The sequence below is a fragment of the Nicotiana tabacum genome, chromosome 11 (assembly GCF_000715075.1).
Source record: "Nicotiana tabacum cultivar K326 chromosome 11, ASM71507v2, whole genome shotgun sequence".
Lineage (NCBI taxonomy): Eukaryota > Viridiplantae > Streptophyta > Magnoliopsida > Solanales > Solanaceae > Nicotiana > Nicotiana tabacum.
Window position 1 is genome coordinate 21,282,610 of NC_134090.1, and position 8,331 is coordinate 21,290,940.

Sequence of the window (8,331 nt, forward strand, 5' to 3'; positions counted from 1 at the left end):
GAAAATCATGTTCTATCGCATATTGGCATGTTAGGTGCAGTAAGTGGTATGGAAATTGAAGTAAGGATCAAAGTTGCAGTTCGGTGTTGACAAGGATGTCACAGGCTCGGATGAGCAGGAAGGGAGTTTTAATGTTTAAAGTAAGTTGGTATTGTTCTCAGCGTCACCTAAGATTGGTGCTTTGTGAAAAAAAAGCTTTGCATCCTGGTTAAGGATTCTTGATTGCTTTTCAACATTAGTGTGGCCGGTGGTCTGGATGTACAGACCTGTTATCTATTACAGAAGGTTGTGGGAGCGTGCCCCACGGGAAAGTTGTATAAGTGTGGCATGTAGTCACTTAATTGACTGAAGAGCTAAACCAAGTATGAAGATTGTAGTGATGCCATTAAATTGAGAATTGATGCCTGGAGGGCACTCAGTTTATTGGGTTGTGGACTTTGGAGGATTACTCAGGTCATGATGGTAGTTCTCATGTGTTATGAGAAAAAAGGAGTTATTATGGACCTTTGAAAGGTTATTAGCCTAGTTCAGTGTGGTGAGAATCATCTTGAGGTCTGTGGATGGATCTAAATGTGAAAATGGGCTCTATATCAGGCCAGATATGTTCATTTCAGCAATGCGCTCCTTTGGACAAGTAGTTGGGGTACTATTTCGTCGTTAGCTATTTCATGTAATGATATATTGCGCCGTATGAGTTGTGAGACGGCTTGGTGAATTTCTTATGTTTTAAGGTTCCATGTAGAGATGCTGTTTTATGAGCAGGATGGCTCTCGAGATTTAGATCGTATATCGCACCTCAGTTGTGCTTGAGTTTTGTAGCCTATGGCACTATATGTCTCCCCAGAGATGGTATTATGCACTTAGCGTGCTTGTGACCGATATTCGGTATTTTGTTGTAATGAGCAATTTAGCTCGATGTATATCTCCTTATGTGAATTCTATATGTGGATCGGGTGGCACGCCGACATGGGTATGTCATTTGGATCGGGTTTCACGCCACAACAGTGTGATGTTGAGTATAGTTTTCTATATGCTATTTTTGTATGCCTTGTTTCCTATTTTCTAAGGAAAGTCCATATTAGTGCATGAGTTGAGTAGTTCCTTCCAGAGTTCGTTTTTCTTTTGACACGTTCGAGTTTATAGCCTATTGGCACATTGTGGCATCATATGAAACTTTTGATCATGTCTGGGGTGGCTTATTGCCTGAGCGGTTCGTACTGGGTGAGACGAGATCATTGGATTTAGGATCAATGCAATCTGATTATATGAAGTATATTAAGGATCTAAGACCATTATTTGGTTCAGAATGAGGTGATGGTTCTTGTTAGGAGTATAGACCCAATGATTTGTTGATTCGGCAGTTGGGTATGAATTTCTACACACCTCTTCCGTCTTGGCAGTATTGTAAGAGTTAGAGCAAGACCTATGTAGGCCATGAGGTGCAATGGGAGCATCGAATTCATGGAATTTCGACTAAATGGATCAGAGAAAGTTATTATGGTCTTGTGAGTAAAGTGGTGCAAGGTGTTAATTCAGCTAAGGTATGCAATCATGTTTTGGTACTGCATGTAGCTATTGATACGGTGAGCATATGTTGGAATAGGCCTGACAGAGAATTTCGGATATTGGAATTGGGCTCTAAGGCTTGTTTGCTTAAGTGGAAAAGGATATCTTCAGATTGATTGAGCTAGGGTGCTCAACTGAATTGTGGTAGCACGGGTAGGTGCTCGAGGTGTTAAACAGTGATTTCGGACAACTCCAGCATAGTTCTTAGTACATTCGAGGACGAACGTATGTTTAAGTGGGAGAGAATGTAATGACCCGACCGGTCGTTTTGAGCTCTAGAGCGTCGTTCAGCAGTTTGAGGCCATGGGCAGCTTCACTTCAGGCATTATGACTGGTGCGCACGGTCGGAATTGAATTCCAGGAAGTTCAGATTTGATCTGGAAAGAGAATTCTCGTTTCGGAAGCTTTAAGTTGAAAGAATTGACTAAGGTTGGATTTTTGAGTAAACGACCTCGGAATTGGGATTCGAAGGTTCCAGTAGGTTTGTATGATAATGTCGGACTTGGGCATATGTTCGGACCGGGATTTGGAATACCCGGGAACATTTTGACGCCTATTGTGGAAGTTAGCATTTTTTGGAAGAATCTCATAAATTTGGATTGAAGTGCATTTCAGGGTTATCAATGTCCGTTTGAAGAAAGACTTATCACATATAAAAAGCATACAAACACGTTAAATATGAAAGAAAATTGTCATGCCAATCAGTAGAAGAGTCTAGTGTAGAAGAATTTAAAAAAAAGCTTAGAATCGTGTGCAAACAAAGAAGTTCAAACTTAGTTCATAGACTTAGAGATTAGTCTGAAAGAGTCAAGGGTTCTCAAACAAAACCCTAGTTCAATCACATGACCAAACCTCGGTAGAACCCCCAAATTCTAGGGTTTCCACCTCGAGTCAAGTACAGAGATGAGGAAGCAAGTAGTTAAAATAGTCTAAGATTTCTTTCAGAAACTCATGAGAAAACAAGCAACTTCAGTAGAAAGTTCAAAGCAAACAGAGTGAAGAAATTCGAAGCATAATGATAGTAGAAGAAATAGTAGAGGAAAACACGCCTAAACGGGTCTTTTAGAAAAAACTTAAAACGAGGTTCAGTAGAAGGCAAACAAAGAGACTTAAGAGCTTAATAGAGAAATATAGTAGAAGAACACAAGAATACCCGAAAAGTATAGCAAAAGAACATATAGGAAAACACAGTGAGATAAACATGTGAGAGCATGGTATAGAAACATAGTAGGAAAACGAAAGACAGAAAGCACAGAAGAACATGTGTGGTAAAAAAGGAAACATATGAGCACAGTAGAGACAAATAAACACAAAGAAAAGGAAAAGAAAAGTCAGAGAAACATTTTAAGCATTTCAGAAAACCCTAAATTGAAAAAGAAGCGATTTTGGAAGTAATTTTTGAAAGAAAGTTGGGGAAATCATTTGAAAACTCAAATAGAGCATAGATACATAACAGATCTCTAAAAATCGGAGAAAACCTCGAAGAGTTAGGGTTGAAGATCCCTAGAAATGAGGAAGGCTTGGAAAAGGTCCGATCTGAGTCGGAGAAGTCAGAACCAGGCTCAAAACACCATGGTACGCCGGAGCAAGGCCGGAGATGGCCGTGAAACCTTGAATCAACAGAGGTTTGGGCTAAAACCTTCGAGGTCAGACCTCGAATCTTCAAGTATCAAGCGTATAAGAGCAAGGAGAGGTGAGTATAGGGCTCCCACGACCTGAGAAGCCATGGGTTCTGGTGGGTATCCAGGTTGAAGACGGTGAGAGGTGGCTAGGGTTAGGGAATGTTTGAGAGAATTTGGGAGAGGGGAGGGATTTCAGAGGCGGCGGTTGGTGAGAAATGGGATAGGGTTGGTGGGGGTTGTTGAATTAAAAAGGAAAGAGGGAATTCTGGTCGTTGATCAAAAATGATCAACGGCCTGGATCAAAAGGGGAAGCCGGGCGTGTAAAATAAATGGGTTAGGGCGGGTAATTTTAGGAATTGGGCTGGTCCGTTAGAATTGGAATTGGGGTTTAATTGGGGCTGATTTTAGGCTAAAATTGAAATAGTTAGGGCTAAGTTTTAAATAGCCACTTTTTCCCTTTTTATTTTATAAAAAATAGTAAAATAATTTCTGAAAATAAATTAAAGGTATTGATAATTAATAATATATAAATATTAAATTAAAAATACTGGAATCAATTTCATAATTATAAAATGCTATTAAATCTTAAAGTAGGCTAAAATTACAATTATATGCAATTTAGCTTTAAAAATACTAAATAAATTTGTAAAAATGCATAAAAAATTACCTTAGCTATATTTTGGTATAAATGTGAGAATAAAATAAGTTATTCACCAAAAATGATAATTTGAGGAATAATTATTGGTTTTTGTATTGTTAAAATAGGGCAATAAATTGATTTAAAGATCTTTTAAAAATTAGGAAAAATACTAAAACATTGGACATACTTGTATGTGCATATATATGCTATTTTGAAAGTATTTTGCATATAAAAATACATAGGAAAAAATTGGGTATCAACAACTGCCCCTCTTTACCCGGGAAGGATGAAAGAGTTGTCGGGTAAAGATATGATAGCCAATTTGACCGAACGAAATGGTTTGAAGTATTTGACCGTGCTCTGGTTCCTGAGCTGCCTACATATCCCTGGTCTTACAGGAATTAGTTTATATGTAGTTCAGGATCCGTCGGCGGAATATGCCGATGGAGGTTTTCCCAAGGACGGACGCGATACTCAGGTTGGGATGGATGGTTAAAGTCTAATAGGGCTGCGAGAACTGGAGCGGGATCGCTTCTGCTGAGATAGCCGTGGTTTGCCGGTTTACCTGCAAATAAGCAATACAAGTGTATATTTTGCGTAAATTTAAACATGATGCAAGTTCCCATTGGACCATGAATGCTGTCTTGGGACGGTTAGGATGCCGTCCTTGGACCATGATGTCCTGGGCCATGAAGCGTATAATAAAGGATTCGCGGGCCATGAAATGATGCTCTCGGGCTATGAGGATGATGCCTCCGAACTATGATGCCTTTGAATTATGATATGCAAAAAATTAAAAGGGATCCTCGGGCAATGGCATGGTGTTCTCAGGCTATGCAAATGGTGCCTCTGAACGATGATGCCCTCGGATAATTTGGCGATCTTTCAGCCCATGAGATGATGTAAATGAAGCGGCGATCTTTCAGCCGATGCAAGGTATAAATGAAGTGGCGATCTTTCAGCCATGCAAGATGTAAATGAAGTGGCGATCTTTCAGCCGATACAAGGTATAAATGAAGTGGCGATCTTTCAGCCATGCAAGATGTAAATAAAGTGGCGATCTTTCAGCCATGCAAGATGTAAATGAAGTGGCGATCTTTCAGCCATGCAAGGTGTAAATAAAGTGGCAATCTTTCAGCCGATGCAAGGTATAAATGAAGTGGCGATCTTTTAGCCATGCAAGGTATAAATGAAGTGGCGATCTTTCAGCTATGCAAGGTGGAGACAGAGCTTAGTCTCGGAAGGCAGAATGGTAGCCTTATGCAATGCAGAGAATGCAGATGGAGATAGAGCTTAGTCTCAGAAGGCAGAATAGTAGCCTTATGCAATGCAGAGAATGCAGATGGAGACAGAGCTTAGTCTCAGAAGGCAGAATGGTAGCCTTATGCAATGCAGAGAAATGCAGATGGAGACAGAGCTTAGTCTTGGAAGGAAGAATGGTAGCCTTATGCAATGTAGAGAAATGCAGATAGAGACAGAGCTTAGTCTTGGAAGGCAAAATGGTAGCCTTATGCAATGCAGAGAATGCAGATAGAGACAAAGCTTAGTCTTGGAAGGCAGAATGTAGCCTTATGCAATGCAGAGAAATGCAGATGGAGACAGAGCTTAGTCTTTGAAGGCAGAATGGTAGCCTTATGCAATGCAGAGAATGCAGATGGAGACAGAACTTAGTCTCGGAAGGCAGAATGGTAGCCTTATGCAATGTAGGAAATAAAAGGCGAATAGTAATAAAAGTTCCTTAGCTGATATTGTGGCAGCTGGGGATGTTGTGTGTGGATGGTAACTGTGAATAGGTGTGACGGTCCTGAGAGTTGTATTTTTGAAAAGTACGAGTGTATAAATATATTCGATGATTTCTCGACTTGGGTGCCTGCATTCAAAGAAAAAATGTGAGTTTTGTAAAAAGAGGGGAAGGTTAGTTCGTATCCTCGCTGGCTCTGCTTGACCTGCTCGGCTCCATTTTTGTGATACTGTGTGTATCCTTGGGGTAGCATTGCTGAACAAAGCAATTTTGATAATAGACATGCATGATTTAGTAAAAGCATAATATAAATGCGTAACTAAGAATAGTTTTCCTTAGATGAACCAACGATTGCGACGTGGTTCAAGTCATTGCAACTTATCTTGCTCCGGAATTTTGAGGGTCCTCAAAATTCTACCCCAGTTTACTGGGCTATTGCTTCTGACGGCTGTTGATGATAAATGGCTAAAATCAACTTTGGAATTTTGAGGGCCCTCCTCAAAATTCTGCCCCATTTTCCAATAGCGGGGGGAAATGAAAATTTTATTGAATTGTGACCGAACCCATAGGGCTACCTACATATCCCCTCTTAAACGGGAATCATGTCAGGCGTAGTTCAAATTACATCATAAAAGAAAGCATAAAGGTTACACATAGTATCGCTTGACTGCGTCTGAATTGATCGGCTTTGGCCAGACTTCTCCATCCATTTCTGCAAGTATGAGGGCTCCTCCTGTTAGAACCCGGTGAACCATGTACGGACCCTGCCAGTTGGGAGAGAATTTCCCTTTGGCTTCATCTTGATGTGGAAAGATTTTCTTTAACACCAGCTGCCCCGGTGTGAACTGTCTCGGCTTGACTCTTTTGTTGAAGGCTATGGACATCCTGTTCTGATAAAGTTGACCATGGAAAACTGCATTCATTCTCTTTCCATCTATAAGAGCTAGCTGCTCGTAACGGTTCTTCACCCATTCTGCATCGTCTAGCTTTGCTTCCTGTATGATTCTTAATGAGGGAATTTCCACCTCGACGGGAATGACTGCCTCTGTACCGTAAACCAGCATATAGGGGGTTGCTCTTGTCGATGTGCGGACTGTGGTGTGGTATCCCAATAAGGCAAATGAGAGCTTCTCGTGCCATTGCTTATGCTTCTCTATCATTTTCCTTAGTATCTTCTTGATATTCTTATTGGCGGCCTCTACGGATTCGTTCATCTGAGGTCTGTAAGCTGTAGAATTCTTGTGTTTGATCTTGAAGGTTTCACAAATGGATTTCATCAAATATTGTTGTTGGCAGCCATTATCAGTAATGATTGACTCTGGAATCCTGAACCGACACATGATACGGTCGCGGACGAAATCCGCCACGACTTTCTTAGTCACTGCCCTGTAAGATACTGCTTCAACCCATTTGGTGAAATAATCAATTACTACTAGGAAAAACCTGTGCCCGTTTGATGCGGTGTGTTTGATTGGTCCGATAACATCCTTTCCCCAAGCAGCGAGCGGCCACAGCGAGCTTGTTGCATTAAGCTCATTTGGAGGCACCTTTATCATGTCTGCATGTATCTGGTAGTGGTGGCACTTTTGGATATACTGGATGCAGTCTGTTTCCATAGTCATCCAAAAGTAACCAACTCAAAGTATTTTCTTTGCTAAAACAAAGCCATTCATATGTGGACCGCAGGTCTCTACATGAATTTCCTCTAATAGCCTGGATGCTTCCTTTGCGTCGACACACCTTAACAATCCCAAATCAGGAGTCCTCCTGTATAGGATTCCTCCGTCGTGAAAGAAATTGTTAGATAACCTCTGAAGTGTGCGTTTTTGAGTAGGATTTACGAGTTCTGGGTATTCTCCTTTCGTCAAATATTCCTTGATATCATGAAACCAAGGTTTTCTGTCTGCTTCTTCCTCAACATGAGCATAATAAGCTGGCTGATCATGGATCTTAGCCGGAATAGGGTCAATGAAGTTCTTATCTGGATGTTGTATCATGGATGATAGGGTAGCCAATGCATCGGCGAACTCATTCTGGACTCTAGGAACATGCTGGAACTCTGTCTTTGTGAACCTCTTTCTCAACTCCTGTACGTGATGCAGATAAGGGAGTATCTTGGAGTTCTTGGTCGCCCATTCTTCTTGGACCTGATGTATAAGCAGGTCTGAATCCCCAATTACTAGCAACTCTTGGATGTTCATGTCAATGACCATCTTGATCCCTAAGATGCAGGCTTCGTACTCGGTCATGTTGTTGGTGCACGGGAACCTGAGCTTGGCAGATACCGAATAGTGCTGGCCGGTTTATGATACTAGGACTGCTCCTATGCCAACTCTTTTGAAATTTGCTGCTCCATCGAAAAACATTCTCCAATCGTCATAAGATTCTGCAATGTCTTCTCCTATGAATGATACCTCTTAATCAGGAAAATATGTTTTCAGGGGTTCGTATTCTCCGTCCACGGGATTTTCAGCAAGGTGATCTGCTAGTGCCTGTCCTTTGATTACTTTCTGAGTCACGTAGACAATGTCAAATTCACTCAACAGGATTTTCCACTTGGCCAGCTTGCCAGTGGGCATGGGCTTCTGAAAGATGTACTTCAATGGATCCATCCTTGATATGAGATACATGGTATAGGCGCAGAAGTAGTGCCTCAGCTTCTGAGCTACCCACGTCAAAGCACAACAAGTGCATTCCAATAGCAAATACTGGGCCTCGTACGGGGTGAACTTCTTGTTGAAATAGTAGATGGCCTGTTCTTT